This window comes from Seriola lalandi, unplaced genomic scaffold, assembly GCF_002814215.2.
Source record: "Seriola lalandi dorsalis isolate HSWRI2012SDOR001 ecotype SW California unplaced genomic scaffold, Sedor1 jcf7180002053606, whole genome shotgun sequence".
In the NCBI taxonomy this organism is placed as follows: Eukaryota; Metazoa; Chordata; class Actinopteri; order Carangiformes; family Carangidae; genus Seriola; species Seriola lalandi.
Genome location: NW_019524159.1, coordinates 26,735 through 47,362, shown reverse-complemented (window position 1 = coordinate 47,362; position 20,628 = coordinate 26,735). Strand labels below are relative to the sequence as shown.

At 41.2% G+C, this 20,628-nt stretch overlaps 3 non-coding genes across 3 annotated transcripts; all 3 read left to right on the top strand.

Moving 5' to 3' along the window:
- Positions 1 to 15,782: 15,782 nt before the first annotated feature.
- Positions 15,783 to 15,854, top strand: trnaa-ugc (transfer RNA alanine (anticodon UGC)). The gene has a single exon. It is a non-coding gene; the product is annotated as a tRNA-Ala (tRNA).
- Positions 15,855 to 16,528: 674 nt separating this feature from the next.
- trnas-aga (transfer RNA serine (anticodon AGA)) lies at positions 16,529 to 16,610 on the top strand. Its single transcript has one exon. It is a non-coding gene; the product is annotated as a tRNA-Ser (tRNA).
- A 630-nt stretch (positions 16,611 to 17,240) lies between these two features.
- trnaa-ugc (transfer RNA alanine (anticodon UGC)) lies at positions 17,241 to 17,312 on the top strand. The gene has a single exon. It is a non-coding gene; the product is annotated as a tRNA-Ala (tRNA).
- Positions 17,313 to 20,628: the final 3,316 nt, after the last annotated feature.

The following is a 20,628-nucleotide window of genomic DNA, read 5'->3' as shown; positions in this document are numbered from 1 at the left end:
ATAACTCAGTATTCATGTAAAAGGAACATGAACAAAGGGAAAAGTTCATACTCCTGTCAACATCTGAATGTTGTTTAAACATATCAATATCCTCAGCAGATTATATTATAGGCCTACCTGATCCACTGAGGTAAAACTGCACCAAACATTGGCATAAGGAACTGATTCAGCTGGGAGTTACAGTTTTGAGCTAAAAATCAGAGGGAAAACACAAACTGCAAGTTGATCAATCTAAAGCTAAGCCTCTCTCTAGCCATTAGAATGATCAAGGGCAAGGTACTCAAGTGTTGTCACAATCCCTCAGGGTTCACTGACCTCACCTCTTGAAGGTTTGGTCAAGGGGAATGCCGGCTAATTAGCTTCTTTATGCACTTCCAAGTGTGTTGAAAAACAATGAAGTAGCTTTCCTAATTACTCACAGGTTATTTATTTTGGCAAGTTATAAATCACCAGCTACCAGGACAAAACTTTGAGAGCGTAGGCCTGCTGTGTTTATATGTGGGTGTGTGTTTACTAAATGTGCATTCACTCAGTTTTTCAGCTGTAGCAAAGCTTATTCCACACTGGCTGCAATAGAGGCTTTGACTTCACCTACTGTGCAAACGGTGCAGTGCAATGATGTGTTAGCCATACACTGCTGCAAGTCATGGTAATATGCCTGTGTTTTAAAGACAAAGAAACGCTTAATCACAAAATATCCGTCTTGAAATACGTTTGCATTAGCCACGCCAAACACCGTATGAAAAGCTACATTTTAAAGTTGCTTTGTTCGTCATCACAGGTACAGAACAAGCTGGAGGTGATTTAAGACCTTTCAGAAGTCATCAGTATGCTCTGGTAAATCCGGCGGGATGACAAATCCTCTGTGCAGCAATTCACTTTAGAATATTCCCAATTTTAGCAGTGCGTTAGCGGCTGATGACAGCCCATCCCTGCGTCCTCCTGCAGACAATACACTGTGGGATAACTTGAGAAAAGTCGAAACTTTGCTTCAATAAACGCTGCACGGTGTGTTGGATACATGCCGATATGTTGTACTGATAGATGTAAGAGTGTGTCACACAAAATTTGCTATGTCTCGTGGAAGGGGAGAATGGAAACATTAAATTACAAGATTTTTCAACGCAGTTTGGCATTGCCTTCTCTCCCTACCGCGAAAAGCGCACGCACCGAGGCAGACCAATGTCCTCTCTCCTCACCGCTGCGGTATTGGATGTCATGTACTGTGTAACATAATATCGCCTATATCTGGCGCCGAGGGATAATAAAATAGTCTATTGTTGCCGTGGGTCCGGCTCTTTAGTTTCTCAAGTTGTCTGAACGCAGACTCATTACTCCACCTTTTACTTTCCTGGTTGAGGTGATGTCAGACGGTGTGGATGGTGTAGCCTAATATAGGCTATATAGTCTTCACCTGGCGGAGGATGGGCTCACCTGGATCGACTGAAGGATTAGCATACTGTTTCTTAATATTGTTAGAATTCCACATTAGACAAACTGTCCGCAAACACAACCTCAACTCTGCAAAGTGAGGCCATAGGCTGCATTACTAACACGCTTTGTTGCGGGTAATCGCGTTTGTCGGACTTCAAACTTATTTAAACTGCTCTTTTTCTGCTCTTACACCAAAATCCAACCACGCTGACAAAATGTTTGAGTCCTCCTCACGTACAAAACAACAGGGGCAAACATTTCCACGCACAAACATTTAGTTAGCTCCACTCACCGGTGCTGTCCTGAAGGAGACAACTTGTTTGTAATGTCTGTTAAACCACCACGAACACACGCTTCTAATATCCCGCGGACGGACACACACACACACACACACCCACCCACACCCGACTGTCATTCACTCAGATCCGCCGCTGCTGCTGCTGCTGCTGCAAACTTCTTCACTCCTGTCAAGTTCACCATCACCACAGAGCCACTGGAGTTTTCAGAATAAAAGCCTTGTTGAAGTCGCCTTAACGTCGTTGAATTACAGTGAATGGCTGCGCACAAAATTGACTTGGTTTTCCACCAAGCTTTGAAACAGCTGGTTGTAGCTTAGTTCGTCTTCTTCATATTGTTTTAACCTTGTATTTCTCACATTTGTGGTACACAACCTTTTTGCTCTTATCTTGTTTGAGTGAAATTTATCATTCAAATTTCTAAAAACATACTTTTTTCAGAGCTTATCCTGATTATATTGATATTTTTTATATTTAGTTACTGTAATTTATTTTGCCTATTTAATTCAGGTTTTTTTTATATGTAGTTTAGTCTTATCTTACCTTTTCTTATTTATCTGTCACTTAACAGGAAAAAGGCGACAGAAAAAGAAGCGTGTAAATGCAGTGGATTTAAATGCAGTTAATTTGGTATGGGAGTATGACTCACACTAGACTGATTCTATCTCTACATACAAAAGGCTCTTGTTTTTCCCAGTGAGTCATTTCAGGCTTTTATTTTAAGGGGAAGGTTAACATAAGCATTGATCTTAATATTCTTGTTGAACTCTGATCTGGCTTGACTCATCTCTTCCCTCTTGCAGGACTGAATTCTCTCTGCTCAGCTTCATGTATTAACCCCTATTCAGACAAAAACACTCAGAATATATTGCTTCTTCTAAACCTTAACACATTGTACGTTTAATTTTCTCTGGAGATAATAATTATTATTATTTTCTTGCTTTTCTAGCACTTTTCTCCTCATCTGTCTACTAATACTCTCTAGGCTCAGTCATCTCTCTGATACACATGCACAGACACACACACCCATTCAAAGTGTTTTTGCTGCAGTGACACATGAGGTCAGCCTCAGTGCAATGGACAATCAATTCCCAGTCTGCTCTAATGGCAGAGTTAACAGTCAACATATCCTGTCCATTAAAAACAAGCCCAGATAAACATTCAGCTTGACCACAGTTGGAGCTGCTCCTATCTCTATGACTGCAGCACTTAATAGGCTTGTAAAATGCAAAATGCTGGAGGTGAAGATCGCTCTCTCTTGCTGTCACACCCTATATAAAAGAGAGGATGCATTATTTGGAGCTGCTATGTAGGAGAGTTACCCATCTGACTGATCGTCACCTCTGCTCTTTGTCCACTTTACCTCCTTTGAATAGTCTCCACAGTGGCGAGTTTCAAGGGCATGTTGCTACGGGAAACAGGCCGATGGCAAACAAATGATCCCCGGCCACAGTCAGAATGGCTGATGAGCCTGAACATGAAACTCACCAGCAGCCATATGGAAAACACAGGGAGGAGTTAATTGGGAGATGGCAGAGGGTGGACCCGTGGCTCGGTAACAAAGCCCACAAGTTTCACTCCATCCCTTCTCCACTGTCATGATATTCTAAGCTATGCAGCATTGTGGTTGCAAATGTATTCCCTATCTTGGTATCTCAATCATGTGTTAACCATGAAAGATAAAGGACTCTTTGTTTACAAAAGAGGAACCTCATACACAATGCTTTTGTTGCTGCTGAAGCTGCTACCAAATACCTCTCACAAACTGAAGAGGATGACAGTTATTGTCGAATAGTAATAGTACATTCCATAAATACCAGTGGCTAACATATGAAAGTTGTAAATCAGACACACAGAGGGGAGACAGGCAGACCACAGTCTACCAACTGACCTGCTGCTGCTACTGATGATATCAAATGATTTCTCACTTCTCTGAGTCAAACAGAGCGCCGAGCTGAGCAGTTCTATCAATGAACGTACTGAACTGAATACAGACTGAAACATAAGACATCAGGCAGAAAATACAGTCTTGTTGTCATTTAAAAAAACAAGACTAGGTCAAAACCTCGTATATGGCTGGATGGCGTTATCGACTATTTGCATCCTGCCTAGTGTCAGCTGGGTTCAGCCCTTTATCTGTTTGCTTCTCTCCTACTCTCACTGCTCACATACAGTATTTTAATACAGCAGAATAGATTTATTTTTATTATTTATTAGTAGTAAACAGTTGCCATTTGATATGTTCATTCTATATTCATCTACTAGTCTTGCTGTCGTTACCAGTGGCCATTGTTCTGTCTTTATGTTTTTTTGGTCGTCCCAGTAAAGTAGTATGGGATCTGTCTACGGCAGGGCTAAGATACAACGCCAAAAGGTAAAGTGAACTTGGAGCGCTTTGTGCTCACAATACAGAGGTGAAGCAAACCGCAATGCAGACTTGAAGTGCATGTTGAGAGGTGGTGAACCTCCGAGAACCGAATTAAGACAGTCCAGTTCGCTGAGGCCACCTCTCGGACTCACGTGGCATTTGGCTGAGCAGCGGTGGAATTGTGATCACTCACTCAGTCAGTTAGTCAGCAACAATTGTGATTATAGTGCTGGCCCTATCCAGCAGATATGGAGCAATATTAGCATCCATTCGGAGTCAGGAGCTCGGATATTTCACTCTTACACTTTTATCTCTGCTTTAGTCTCCGACGACTCCTGAGGGAAGAATCTTGTTCTTTAGCTGCTGAATGCTCCATTATATTACTACGAGTGACACATTTCACATTACACATTGTTATGCTGATATAAAAATACTGATTAGTGCAGCCTGAATTTTCCCTTCCAAATCAAGGGCCTAAGTATGTTGTATAGCTTCTGAGGCAAATTTGTGATTTTTTCGCCAAAATGAATAAAACTAACTCGACGTACCAGCAGGTTCACAACAGGCTTCGAAGCAGTTTCTACTAAAACATCCTCACAGCAAGTCATGTGAGGTTACAGTGACTTTTCTTTTCCCTTTCCCTTTTCAAGCCATCAGATGTGCGCGTGTGTGCACTGTACTATATTCTTGCATTACTCCACAGTCAGTATTTGGTCAGATATCCCATAATGCTTTCTTTGAGTATCAAGAAGGCCAATTATCTTAATTTCACTTTCTTGAGTGTGGGGGAGCGTATCATCAGATCCATATTGTTGTTCTGACTGAAGACCCTTCGCTCTGACAGAAATACAGTCTGCTGTGCTTTCTAAACCAGGACCAGGTTCTCCAGCACTTCAGCAGTGGTTTGATGGCAATTCCATTTGGCGCTCGATGCACGAGACACACATCTGGCTCCAGCCAGCAGCCTTTGAGGTTGTGACGTTGCACACATGGGTTTGGCATCCGTCGAACAGCAAGGGTGACCACGAGGTTCTCAAACATCACATGAAACAGACAGGCTGAGTGGGAGCCATCTGAAAAACATCACCACATCATCATTAACTCTACAGCTGAGTCAAAGCAGAAGAGCTAAGAGTCAGTCTGGGATAGTAATGACTCTACTGAAGATTTCCATTTGACGCATCAGTCACTTTAACCTTGACTTGTGAGGGTCTGTCTGTTCATAACTGTCAGTGGTAAGATCCTGGTCTTTTATTCTTTAAACAAACAAATAATTAAAAACCTAAGACTCTGCTAGTGTCCCCTGCAGGCTTCCATATTCATTACATCTTAAAATTAGATTCATGGTGGATGGCATCAACAGATGCACCGAACAATAGTTATCCCGGTGTTTGAACATTGCCAGCAGTGGATATAAAGATCTAATGTTTTTCCTGAGGGCGTCTCTAGAGGAAATAGCAGTGGCTCATAAAAGTCAAAAAGGGTTTGTTAACTTTACAATTTCAATGTGCAAAAAGAGATTTCATGGCAATCTGCCCATTACACTTTGATTTTATTGCAAGTGGATATTGTGACTTAAATATAAAAACAAGACCACGCAGCTGCGGGACCATGAATAATCCAGCTAATAGTTGTTGAGATACTTTATTGGATAAGACAAATCTTTGACTTGCTGGTGGCACTAGATGAAAGGTCACTAAAGTAATCAAGGTTCATCATCTGGGCACCATGAATATCTGTACCAAATGGTAATCATGGTAATCCATCGAATAGTTATTGAGACATTTCGCAAAAAAGCTAAAGTTTCCACTTTAAATGTTCATGGAAATCTGTCCTGTAATTATGGACCGAAGGGACAAAAGGACACGTGACCTGTGATTGTCAGGTCACTGAACTGCGCTCCACCCTCAGACTTATCATTTTAAAACTGTAACTACTCCATGACTTCTGGTTTTCAATCAAGGAAAAACATATTTGATTTGAGCATGGACTATCATTCTAACCCTGCAGCAACAGGAGATGTAAAGGAAATAATCCAACATGGATGACATGTAGGAATACGGAGCTGCAGGTATCAGTCTCCTGTTATCATGTGACTGACATTTCACACTTAGGTCACGTGATGACACCTGAGCCAACACCATCACTGAATGCACTTACATAAAGGACAATGTGGACTAAATGTCTTACAATAGAAATTTTGCCCACATAGTTTGTTTGTTTGTTTGTTGACATATAAAAAGTTCACAACCATCTTTACAAAACTCCCGACATCTCTCCCCCTCAGCAGACAGTTTTTCTATTCAGCTCCTTTGACGTTACATAATAATGCTGGAAGTAAAACTTTTACATAACATAATGTTTGAAATTTACCCTGTTACCCAAGAACTATTATGACCTGTTGCTGAGGTAACAGCAACCATGTGCAAACTCTGCCTGGATGATGCATCTACAGAATGACTCTGTCCACAGTGACACTGGCAAACAACATGTCAGATAAAGATCATTACAGGAACGTTGTAACGGCTGAAATCCTCCCCCTGCGTGCTGTTCACTGCCTTTGTTCCCGTCTTGCACAACATTCAGTGATATTTCATGTCTTTGTTGAACTCGCTGATGTTTGGGGGTAATAGGCGAGCTGGGTTCGTGTGGGTCCGTCTCATAGCTGCATGCCAAATGAGTGTGCATTCTTGGCATGGGGCTGTGTCTGTAGAGGGCATTTAACTGTGCCGCTCCGCCCCTCGTCAACTCTGTGACTAGTATAAGCCCCGGTAATGAGGTCAAACTAGCAGTGTACTCTGGCAGCACAGGCTACACTAACAAGACCCCTTTTATTCCTTTGTTTTATATATCTCTGGACAGACTGAACTGAACTCTGTTTGTTTCTGCACTGCTGATATATTAGACCCCTCCCTGCCATTACTTTTAATTGCTTTTTGTATCAGTATTGATTGTGAGTTGCAGCGTCTTTTGTTTCTGTTGATGAGAAAGATGCAGTGTGTGCCAGTGTAAGTGCTCATAATGGGCATTTGAGAGGAACAGACACGAGAGACAGGTTGTGGAAGAACCTTCCTCATCCACATGCCTAATGATGGACTCCATCAGCCTCAGAGCAGGAAATGACCTGTGAGAAAAACTTGCCTGCTGAAAATTGCAGACTTGTCAACAATGCACCATTGAAGTGCGAGAGAATCATCTCCCACTGCAATCTATATCTTGTGTTTTAATTACAGTGGATGCCCAAGATAGCTAAATGAGGCGTTATTCAGGGCCAACAAGGTACTCTAATGAGTATAATTTTGGACATCAGGAAAGCTTTGATTCCACAGTGCTCCGCTTGGATTTGAACTTTGTTCTACTCACCATGATGAAGGCCAGCTGAGGTTCTTTATGTTTCAGAAGAAGAAGGAGGAGGCTCCATTTTCAGTTCAGTTGCACAATCATATACCATTCTCTCACCAGAGGTTTGTACATCCCTAAAGGAGCTGTTGGATCTAAGCAGTGTAGTGTTACCCTGAAAAAACACACTCACTCAGGTGAACTTTGCCTCACTTTGATTTACACCGAGAAAATGAGATCTTTCGAGGCTCCACAGTCAATGTGTTTTAAAGCATTATAACATGTGCTGAAGGTGATATGTGAAACAAAAAATCTTTGGTTTAGGTCCTGTGTATTCTGCAGTGCTCCCTTCCCTCATGTGTTGGTTTGTCCCCAGTTTGTTTTCTGTGTGTGTTGGTCTGTGCGGCCTGAGCTCCTGTTCCCTCCACGTTTTCACCTCCACACTTGATCAGCATCTTGTCATCAATGCCACCACCTTTACTGGACCGGTTCAGCTCACCTCTCTTCGCCAGATCGTTCCGTCTCTCATAGTGGCAAATGATGCCCTTCCGTATGTGTAGTTAGAACTGAATAATGTCATTTAAATGCAACAAAGCTTATCCTAAATATCAGATATATCAGAAGTATTAGCTCCTAAGTCAAATGTGTGTAATCATAGAGCTGCTTTCTGTTGGCGTTTTACTCTCAGGACTTTACACTGTGTGTGTGTGTGTGTGTGTGTGTGTTTGTGCGATGACCTATTGCAGAATGGATGTGGTCCTGACTGGTAACATTTAATTCCAGACTGACCCCATAAATTTCTCCCACATATTAAATCCTTGCTAACACAAATGCATGCCTTCAGCAGCCTGGGGTAACAGCTCTCTGGCTCCGGTTGGTTCTGCACTGTAGAAGCTCACTTTAACATTCACGCCCCAGCAAGGTGGGATTGTTTGACTTGTTTCCATGGTAAATCAGAAGTCATATGACACTCCACTATAAAACAATACTGGACAGGAAAAGTACATTTGCAAATACTTATGAAAATAGGTTCAAATTCAATGCTAAACCTAAGAACTTTTTTAATTTGGATGTTTTCCAGTAGGCTGCTTCATGTTAAAAAATTATTTGGTATCAATGCACTCATGTTACTTTTACAAGTTTATTTGGTTTTATTCTAAGCCACCATTGTGCTCCGTGCAGATTCTGTGGTGGTCTCCTCAGACTACCATCCTTTAGTGGAAGTAGAAATGAAAAACAGGTGAAAAAATTTGGTGCTATTGAATTAAAGAAAAATATATGTTCTTTTTTTTTTTCTAGGTTGTGTTTTTCTAAGATTAGTGGGACCTGAGATGAGGCCAGTCAAGGTTTTCACATCTGCAACTGATTGTACAATAACAACAAATTATATGAGACAGTTTGGACTCAGGCCAGTGAGCATGATATAACTCAATAATTTTCACTGAGGTCATGGTTCATGGATATTTATAGACTTTTGTGCAGTGATCGTGGCAGAACATACTCATACCACTCAGTAGTAAATACATTTAAAACTCTATTAGGCATATTCACAAATAAACCAGGGTGGATGAAAACAACAGATTTTGGCTTTATGAAAATGACACGAAAATTGACCAATATTTTGTCTTTAAACAGCATTGACACTAATGTGATGCAGCTGGATTTACTTTCAGTCTGATCTAATGTAAATGGATGTATGGCATTAATTAACTGTGCCATGTCTGCTCATAACACAACCTTTTCAGCCTTGGTGACCCTGCAGACGTGTCATGGTGTATCACTATCTATCTAACTACACCCCCCGCTAAAGCAGAGTCACATGGAAAAATGAACAATATTTGGGAAACCATGTGTCTCTGCAGCTCAAAGGAAGAATAATGACAAACATATAAATAATGCAACAGCTCAGCGGGCTGTGCAGATTAGACAGAGAACAGAAAACATTCTGCTTGTTGCTTACAAGTCAGACTTGTGTTGATGGAAGGCTTTGCACGCAAGAGACCGAGGACGAGAGGAAACATGAAAGAATGGAGGGGATAACAAGATGAGAACAGGAAAAGAGGGGAGGAAACACATATGAGAGATGGCTGTTTGAGCTGATGATCAAAACAGAGTGTGTATGTGTGTTTTCTTGTGTTTCTATAATTGTGAGAACCAAACCTGAGATAACACAAATTAAAAGTTGTCACCTTTCAAAGGGTAAAGGTTAAGGTGCAGTTGGGGATGTAATGGTGAGCGAGAGTGTGTGTGACACTGTGTTCATGTTAGCTCTAACCAAATCAGTCGTGAATGATGTAACTCCTCCATCAACATAAGTTTCAATCATCACGGTGCTGGCATGGCTAGATGTTAATTTAAAGCTGCACCGATCAATATCTTTATAGCAAAAATGTTAAAATGTCTCTCTGTCATGTGAAATGTTTTGCTCAAAGTGATGAACCCACAGAGAATTATTACTAGACTCTGCTTGTTAGGGCGTCTTTCAGCTCATTGTTTTGGTTTTATAGCTAGTAACTAGTTCAGTCTCCCAGCTCTCTTCAACTTCATTACCATGTGAGTAAAAAAAATCATATCATATCATATCATATCACATATAAGGTGGCCCTGAGAGCCAGCAAGAAAACACATGCAAATAGACAAAACACAAGCAAATTCAGCGTGTTTGTGTTTTTGGTTGAGTAATAGCAGCGCAGTTATCGGCCACCATACAGTGTATGTTGACACCCATATATCTTTGATAAGCTCCACTCGGCAAATATATCTGCCCAGTCAGTTTACAGAAGAGGCTGTAACAGTAATCTGGTTGTTATTCCTAGTCAATCAAAGGAATATGCAGATTTTAGAAATGCTATGTCTGTCAGTTGATTTACAGCTACTTGTAAAGCTGCATCAACGTAACATTACATAACATCCTAAAACAGCTGGAGAACTCTGATTGGCTCAGCTGCTTTTCCAACTGAGGAAACAGATGTCAAAGAGCACAACAGCAAACGTAATTGAATCAGTGACAAATGTGGATATCAAGTGAGAGGTCTGGAACCAGGCTGGGTCTGTATGTGCGCGAATGTGTTATTATCTCAGTGTGTGAATGTTTGGCTGAATCTATTTTGTGCGTCTGTTTGTGTCTCAGTTGGTCTGTTTGTGTCTCCTCTGCCTGTATGCGTGGGAATGACAGTGTATGACAGTTTGTGGATGAGTATTGGGTCAAACAGATGGTGGTCCACAAAAATCCAACCACTCTGGCTCCACAGCTGCTCCGTCACCATCAGATCTTTTCAGTAACACAGCGACGGCTCTGACTCCCTGACGCTCAGTCGCTGGCTCTCTGTCTGTTGGGTTGCCAGATCCAGGGTGGTCCACACACAGCACTCATCTCGCACTGTCCGCCCTTGTTGTCAGGGGGATCATGGAGATCAGGAGCACTACCTCATTCCTCCCCTCCTCCTCCTCCTCCTCGACCTATCCATCCATCCTCTCCTCATTCTCCTCTCTGTCGCCACTCATGCCACTTGTGGAAATGCCCTTTGCACTCATATAAATGTCAAACATACTCTATGCATTGCACTTCCTCCCTTAGCAGACACATAGCAACAGTTCAGACTATAATATAATAAAAGAATTACAAGCCATACATACATACATACCAAAAGGCTTCATAGACTTATGGTGCCGTCTAACTGCTGCTACCACTTCACATCTAAGTCAAAGATAATGTTACACTGTAAAATATGGAAGATTCAAAAGGCCTAAATGAAGACAAATCAAAGAAAGAAATAAACTGACTAAAATAAACTTTTTATACACTTGCAATGTCATAATTAAATTAAAAACTTATGCTAAAGGGGCAGTTATTTAGGTTTTTGTCTTTACAGGGGCTATTTGTGAGTTTCCTCTGCCGCCAAATGTGGTTCCTTGCCGGGAACGGGTGGTGGTGATTGTTGCTTAACAAGAGCTTCGGCCCTTGTTGTGTTCATGAGACAAGAGGTTATAATACGCCCTCTGAGCAGCGATTTGTCTTCCGGGCAGATTGGAGGCTACAGTGACTCGCTATCGGAAAGTGATGAGACCGGCCGGGGGTTGGTGTTTAGCATGCTAACTTCAGTAGAAGAAAAAAGTGATACAGACCAGAGTTAACATTGGCGTTGCTCTTCAGCTCTTGGAGAGTAAATGAATGAAGTTTGATGCTGAACTTCCTCTAGACTGGTGAGTAAACAGCTGTTAATGCTAACGCTGGCTATGTAACATTAGCAAAACTTACAAATGGCTCCTTAAATAACTGAATTAATTATTTTTCATTGTGACATGAATTTATGTAGACTAAATGCGTACATAACAACAAAATTTAACAAGATGTAATGTATTTCACTTTATTTCCTTTCTTTGATTTCTTTTTATTGAGGCATTTTGAACCTTCCGTGCCGTCAGCGCTACACTTCTTGTGTGGGACCACCAAAAACACAGGAAATGATTTTAAGTAAAAGATAGGTTTTTGGGGTTTGGGAAGGATTACACACTTATTGTGGCTGGTCTGTTTCTCTGGCTAAGAAGATACTGGAGGAGCCCATGGTTGTCATGGTAACTTAATTGCGACTTAGCCAACCTTTTATAGCCAGACACAGAAAACACTTGAATCTTGCAGCAGCTGGTTAGAAAGATGAAAGTATACAGAAAAGAAAAAGTATACTTGGCTCTTGTTGTTATTACAAACCCTAAATGTCTCGTGTTACACAGTCAAAGTAACAATTTTCAGGTTTGCATCTACTAATCTTTATTTAACTGAAGTCAGTTAAACAAGATCACAGCAGAGGTGTTTCCAGCTTCGGTGCTTTATGTGAGTTGTTTCTAAAGTGCAGCAGACAGGAACAGGTCATATGATCAACCTGAGGACGGCTCAGACTGTCAACCCGGTTATTGGCCAGTTATGTGGAAAGAAGTCAAGTCTAAGTTAAATGACCACACAGCCACAACTGGAGGAATTTGCTTGTGGTCAGTGCAGCTCTGTCTGTCTCCGATGCACACAACCCACATCAACACGATACGTCAACAGTAGCCTACTGTACATGCTGTACATGCAGTGTGCGCACAGGCAAGAAGAATTCCTTTGAATGAATTCAATGTCCATGCAGCAGATTGTAGGTATGAGTGGGCAGTGAGTTGTACTATCTAGCAGGGGTCATCTTAAATCATTATTCACAATAATACATCAATTCAAAAGGTTGTTCTGCACTTTGTTGGCCAGGTGGCTCATACTGTTTAGATGGAAACACCCTCCCCCCCATGTGAATTCTCATTGAATCAAAGAGGTTTCGCAATATCTCAAGCTAGAGATCCGATACTCTCTCCAAGGGTGCTGCTCTGAAATTCTGTGTAATTTGGCAGCCATTCTTGACATTTGTAGAAAAAATAGAAGCAGAGAATGTAATTACGTTTCTCCTCCTCCTTTCTTTGGTAGTCGACAGGAATGAGTAACTTTTATTCAGTGGCGCAGGTCCGACGGGTGGTTGGCTGTACACTTGGTATCTGATTGGTTCTGGTCATATCGGTATTTTGTACACTGAATACAAAATGTCATTCAGTTATATGTCTTGTCATTTCCCAGTAATTTTTTGAATTAAATATCCAACTTTTCATCAGAAAACCATTTAATGTGATAAACCTAAACGATGTGAACTGGACTGTAGCAGCACCACATGACACAAACACAATAACGAGAGTTTCCTTTTACTAACTCAAATTCTTGTGTGGTTATGGGAGGATGTGCAGTACGTCCTTTGGGAATAGGAAAAGCAGCATACATTAATTTACACAGCTATGACTTATAGAGTTGGAAAACCACTGTATTTTCTTTATAACCTGAGCGATCGGCCTTTCTAAACAGACTCTGCTGCCGCTAAGGTCTCCCCAATTCATCCATAATCCATGGCTAAGCCAGTGCTGAATGGCTGGGAGGCCTTGCACCGTTTGCGGCCAACTGTTAGCCAAGCTGAATAATTAAAGACAGAGGTTTGCTCTCCGTTGTCGTACAGTGTGTACCGTGGTAATTTACATATTGAGTGAGGTGGAGACACAAAAGGGAGGGTTCTTACGAAATAGCAGCTGGCTATGCTGGACTTGGAAGCCACCACACACTGTTCTCTTACGAGTGTGGCAGCTAGTGTTGGTACACAATATGTTATATAAAGTTTTTCAGCTGGCCCGGCGTTCGTGTTGCTCATCTGGGCGTACTTTCCCAAAGTGAGGTAATGTTTTTCAATCCGCTCTCCCAAAACTCTCAGAGCAAATAATTTTGCAATGTCATTTCAAGTGGGGTTTTTTTTTTTTTTTGTGAGTTTTCATTCCAGAAAATCACAACAACTCTGTCATTCATTTTCCTCATTTGATCTGTGCCAGATGTTGCCCTCACTCTGCATTTTCTTCTCTGCTCAGTCAGTCCAGCTAATAAAAAAAAAAAAAAAGACTGCTTTCGGCTCTCTCTGAGCCCTTCTCACCACGGCAACAGACTCTGTGTTGCGTTGCTTAGCCATGATGGAGACCAAACAAAAACAAGTCTTCTGATTTGTGGCCACATGTGAGGGAAAGGGTGGAGAAGGGGACGATGATGTCAGTTACAGGGGTTGGATAGCCACTTCCTCGGGCCCTTGACCCCTCTCATTGAGACGCTGGAAACATTCTGTCAAATTCCTGAGTGGAAAGACCACAGTGGTTTAACAGCAGCTGGATCACTGCGATCAGCTGACACACACTGGAGCTCTAACATCGTGCAGAGAGACAGATTGTCTAACACTGGGGAACTAGTAGACAATGGAGTGATCCTGCTGATGCCTCATGTGCAAAACTCACTGTTCAGGTGTTTGGCAGTGTGAGATTGTTCTCACCACAAGATCAGCAACTTTCTCTGAGTTTCAACCTCCAGACAACATGTGTGTTTACATCTGGAATCATATTGCCAACACCAGCAGAGTCAGATGGGTGGAACCCCTCATTCTATGTCCATGGGAGAGTATTTCAGGATGGGACATCACTGTTTATTAACACAAACCTTTGCAGAATGAAGCCTGATTGCATTCCAAGATGAGAGGTTAAGATAATTTCCACCTCAGTCTTTCAAAATGCCTCATAAATTAAAATTAGAGAGTGTAATTCTTGCCTAATTATGGTGATTATTTAGGCAGGCTAAACAGTTAACACATTTGCTTGTGGATTCAGTCGCATATACCAAGGTCAGCTGGGTATAATTCAACTCTAGCTCGTCTTATTCATCTTTCAGATAAAGTAGGGTTTTTGTTCATTTATAATGGAATAAAGGTTTCATTTCACAGCAAATACCTGGACAGGTCATAGCAGAAAACACGCAGTAATTAATAATATAATACGTGCATTCCTTCCAGGGCCCTGGTACTGTGCATTCTTGCTCTCTTGCGTACTGGGACACGTCAATGCAATAAAGCCATCGTTAATTTTGTTAGTACGACCTGTGCTTTCCCACAATATATCAACAAGTCTTTATCAGGTGTTACTAATGTCATTAACAATGGCTCTGTTCCCTTCACATGTCCCAGTAATCCATGACAGTGTGACAGCGAGTACAGTACGCACAATAACAGGATCGTGAGCCTGGAGCAGCTAAATGGAATTCACCCATCATGTACATTGCTATGTACATCTGTGCCTTTTCTACAGTGACATGTCAAAATGTCTGCTCGGACTTTTAGAAAGCTTAAATACAGACGGACACAGAAAATTCACATACACAAGTTTCATCAGTTTCATTGTAGAAAAAGCAGCAATAAGTGGATACAGCTAATGTTAAATATCCTGGGACCTGACATTGTAAGTACTAAATTAATGAGACCATAGAGCATAGGTAACCCATAGATAAATAAATATACAGTGCACTTTCCCCACCTGTTCATATAAGACACAAATGGTGGGTGAAGAGTTTATCACCTGTGATAAAGCACAGTGCATGGTGACACACAGATTCAAGAAGCTTTAAAGTTGGGGGGAGAGATTTGCATACACACTACATCACCATAATCAACAGCAGACGCACCTATAGATTCTACAAGGTTGTTGCAATGAGCAAAAGAGATTTGTTTCTATACAAAAATCCAACTTTGACCATCAGCTTGCTCGTCAGTTTCCTCATGGGTCTTGTGGAAGTGAACCACTGCCATCTTGTGGTCATTTTTTTAATAAACTTTCTATAATGTCAGAGGGAACAACATTCAAACATATCATGAGCTCAGATTTATTGAAAATAAAAGAATAAAATGTTGCTGTTCTTTCAGTTGTATGTGTGGAGACACTACAGTGATTCACTTAGTACATGTTACCCTCTTACAGGGGATGTAGCTCAGTGGTAGAGCGCATGCTTTGCATGTATGAGGCCCCGGGTTCAATCCCCGGCATCTCCACATGGTGACATTTATGTTGACAACAATGAAACTGAAACTGAAAGTAAAAAGCACCTCACACTGCAAAGAGAAGTACCGAAAATCAGAAGTCCCTCCACCTGTAGATGAACTCTAGATTTGTCTTTGTTATTTGTCTCTGCAACATATTTGCTTATTTCATTAGAAGGTCTCTGTTGAGCCACTCATACTGAAGAGTAATACCTGCCTGTGCAAACTGAGGGCTGCGAGAAATAATGCACTATCTGTACTGTTGTTTGTGAGACGTTAAAGTAAATGTTGAACTCAGTGAAGAATAGGTGGCAAACGTTTGCTCTTCACAACCCAGCTGAGAAAGCTGATAACTTTGAAAGCTACAATACTAAAAGCTAATCTCTGACACTGCACATTAGTCAGACAAGTGTCCCATTAAAAAATACTACTTGTAAAATTGTGGTCGGCACAGTGTCCAGAGACAGTTACAGTTAGTGGCTTCCTGATTTTCTCACCCTCAGTGTATAAAATGTGTTTACATGTGCATCATAACTTCTCAGTTGTGACTTGTGGGTCTGCTAAAGCAGCTGTCGTATGTTTGTTAAGTGTCTTTATCAGCAGTTCAAGTCCTCTGCAAATATAATGAAGGCGTGCAGATATAGATTAGAGTTACCAGAAAGCTGTTGCCAAATGCATATTCCAGAGTTGTCGTGGCCGAGTGGTTAAGGCGATGGACTAGAAATCCATTGGGGTCTCCCCGCGCAGGTTCGAATCCTGCCGACAACGGGTTGTTTTCATGTTCTGTCTGATTCTGATAAACTCCTTTACACCTCACTTCACGTCACGCCACTCTGATGAGAAAATTGCTAAACATTTACTCATACTAGCTTCTGAGTTTTAAGAATGTTTTGCTTCTCTTTGTTTGATACCTGATAAAGACATCAGATGTATATTGCAATTGAATACCTTTGGGTTTTGTTGGGAATATAACAAGCAACAATTTGGAGGCATCACCTTCAGTTTTTAAAAGGCAGCATGAACATAATTCACTATTGACCATTAATATAATAATCAACAGCTTAATTGGCAATGTAAGTAATCCTTAGTTGCAGCTCTACATGTGACCTCAATAACGCAATAGCCAGACAGACATATAGATAGATAGATAGATAGATAGATAGATATAGATAGACAGATGTCAATAGTCCAGATGAACTGCAAGTCTTCATACACAGATCTACTCTGTTAAGTTTATTTTATTGGAGAACAGTGACTATAGTCACTGATACTGTTAGCAGTTGTCCCTTCTCTTATCTGTCCTCTGTATCACCGCTGTCTTCATCCCATTATTAACAAGGATGTTTCATCTGTAGTCATAAATGTAGTCTGTGTTTGATGTCTTCATGAAGTCACACAGGGGATGTAGCTCAGTGGTAGAGCGCATGCTTTGCATGTATGAGGCCCTGGGTTCAATCCCCAGCATCTCCATCTAACATTATGTTGACAACTAAACACCTGTGACAAGTTCACATGGGTTCTAGTGGTCAACTAAACAAAAAGTGAAGAAACAAGTACAAATACATATGAAAGCTGTGTTTGCATAAGGTCAATAGAAAATTAGAAATTCCTCTCGCTTTTTTGTGGCAATAATATTGAGAAAATTGTTTAGTATGTTTTGCTCAGTAAAGCAAAGACAATTATGTTTTTTATTTGGTGATGATGACCTGTCATACCTGCAATATGGTGGATTGTCTTTTATCACTTCTCTGTTGAGTCAGTCATACCTTTCCGGCATTTATTTGCTCCTGCAGAAGACATTAAAACACATTAACTGCTTCCTGGTCTCTCCTTTCTGCACCTCTGCTCCCTATACATGTGTTTATACTAGGGAATGCAAACTGCACTGCGGCTGCATGACACAAGGCGGATTCGCACCAAAAAAAGTGAAACTAAAAACGCTTGTAAGACTTACATTAACGGTCAAAACAACACAAAACCGCTTGGTAACATAATGATATTCAACTGAGAATAATATGCACCAAGGATTATAACATAAAGAGCTCAATTTCCAAAGAAAACATAATATCACAGCAGCATTCTCTCGCACAACTTACCCTCCGTAATGCAAGACGGCACCGCGAGGGGTAGAAGGGAGCTACGGAGGCCCAGGAGGTACGGAGACGGCACAGTGCAAGCAGGTAATTTAACCGTAAATAAAAAAAGAACTCATTGAGATATAATACTCAAAAATCATTAAATGATAAATAAAATTCACAAACACAAATTGGAAATGATAATTAATAAATGTGCATTTTTAACTCTGTCTCTTTGTGGTGTAACCCTCCTGTTGTCCTCATTCTCTGTATACACCGTGTCCTCTGGGTCAAAATGACCCGTCTTCACTAAACCCCCAATATAAGCAGCTTAATTGAATTTAAACACCAAATTTCATCTTGCTTGAAGGAACAACTTGTCATTCACCACAAAATGTGTGAATACCTGAGTTTTCCCTCTTCACTTGTATTTCTATAGCTTAAGAAAAGAAAAAAAATGTGCAAAAAGGAGTTTTGTCTTGCTCTAGAGCCTCTTCAACGTTATAACGCACAATCATGGCTTCAGCACAGACAGAATTCGGGGTCCTGTCATCCGCAGCACCTTTATAATCTCTGGAAATCCACAGAAAAAGTCTGCGAGAACGCCTTTGTGTTGTTTACGTCTGCTACGGTCTTGTTCACGTTTACTACTAATTGATCTGAGACTGATCAAAGGCACAGCAGTCCGCGAGAAGACCACCTGATCTGTCTTGTTTACTTCTGCTGGTCTGAGACACAACTATAACATTGTAACATTGTGCGGTGTGTAAATAACTCTGTAACCTTGATTTCAACTCTTTTTGCCTCACGGGTCATTTTGACCCGAAGACCACCTTTGTACCTTTTTTTGTACAGCTTACATGGAAATGTGAATAAAAGCAACATTTCACTTTTTCTACTGTTGGTGCCAATCTAGGAAAAGTCAAAAAATATCGTTTAGGGGATTTTTTTTTTTTGGTTTTTAACACAGTGGCGGGTCATTTTGAGAATTAGCTACTGATGGCCGCAACCTTTTCATTAAAGAAAGAAGCAGATATCAGGTGACAGGATCATGTCTGCTGTACGTGGGGGAAGACTCACTATTGTTTTTACAGTTTGAAATCATTTTCCACTTTCTAATGTTCTTATTACAGAAAGCAGTGTTGGCAGTACGATGCAATCAGGACCCACAGTTAGTTACATATTTACATCTGTGAGAAAGTCATAACCTGTGCTCACAAGGTCATCATTAGCAGCAAGAACGGGGCTTTATATGAACAGAAGTGTCGCAGCCACTCTTCCTGCATAGTCAGTCAAACCATATGTTTGTTCAGTGTCTCTATCAGCAGTTCAAATCCTCTGCAAATATGCCAACGTACATTGGTATTAACAGACAGCTTGTGCAAAATCCTTTATGTAGGAGTTGTTGGCAGAGTGGTTAAGGCAATGGACTGGAAATCCTTTGGGGTCATCCGCGCAGGTTCGAATCCTGCCAAGATAACCCCTTTAGACCAGGAACACACTGGATGCGTTGCGTGTGCGTAGCGGTTGCGGACACACTGTCTGCGTGATTCGCATGAGGCACGCGTCTCACGGATTGCAGCTGCGTCGCATGATCTAGAGACTTGGTGTCTTGCCTATTAGAAAGTAGTGCCTAGTAGAAATAGACAGAAAAGACACCTGTTGATGTCTTATTGAAATCATAACAGCAACATTACAACCACCTTCCACTGTAGTTGCCTGTCTTGGCTGAATCTGATTATGACACAGATGTGAATACACACACACACACACACACACACACACACACACATATATATGTATAACCATTTTAGCAGTTGCATGTGGAGACAGTGGCATCTTACTGATGTTTACTGTCTATAATAAATCAGAAATGAATTTATAATGTCAAGAAATTCAACAGCAAAGATGCCGCTGGTGTGAACATGTGCTTCTTTGCAGCAGTTCAGGAACGTCAGCCGCCACACTCACACAGCGCAGGCAGTGTTTACACCTCGTTTCATGTCACTGATAAAAGGAAAGTAAGTAAGTAATCCTTAGTTATAGCTGTACATGTGACCTCAAAAAGCCAATAGACAAACAGGTAGTGAGACAGACACACAGATACTTTTGGCTGTTGGTTAATTAACTTAATTAAACTAGATCCCTTTTCTGCCTTATTCTCTCAGTTGTGCTGTGTCATTGCTGCGTCTCCTCTCGTCATACTTGTGTGTCTGATGTCTTCATAGTGTTTACACAGGGGATGCAGCTCAGTGATCAGGCTCTGGGTTCAGTCCCCTGGAATCTCCATCAGACTTTATGTTGGCAACTAAACAGCTGTGAAAACACCACATGGGTCATGGAGGTCACCTGAACATTTTTTAAAGAAACAAGGACACACACTTTGGATGTCAAAGCGACAGACAGGAGACAAATTAAAGGAAAAACCTGAAAAATAATGTTTGCGTCATTTTGTGTGCAATCAAGCCACACTTCCTTGACTCCTTCGTTGTCGTTTGCGCTGATCGTGTAGAGCGAAAGCGTGACATCACGGTTTTGCACGGCGGAACTAAGTGGAAGGCATCGATAAGTGACTCGTTAAGCATAAAGGCGAATGATGTCGACGGATCGAACCAGTTGGAACCGGTTTCCCGATTCCCATCCTTAAAGAAGAGACATTGCATTCATCGTCTCACTGATAAAACACCACAACTATGTATGTACATGCCCCG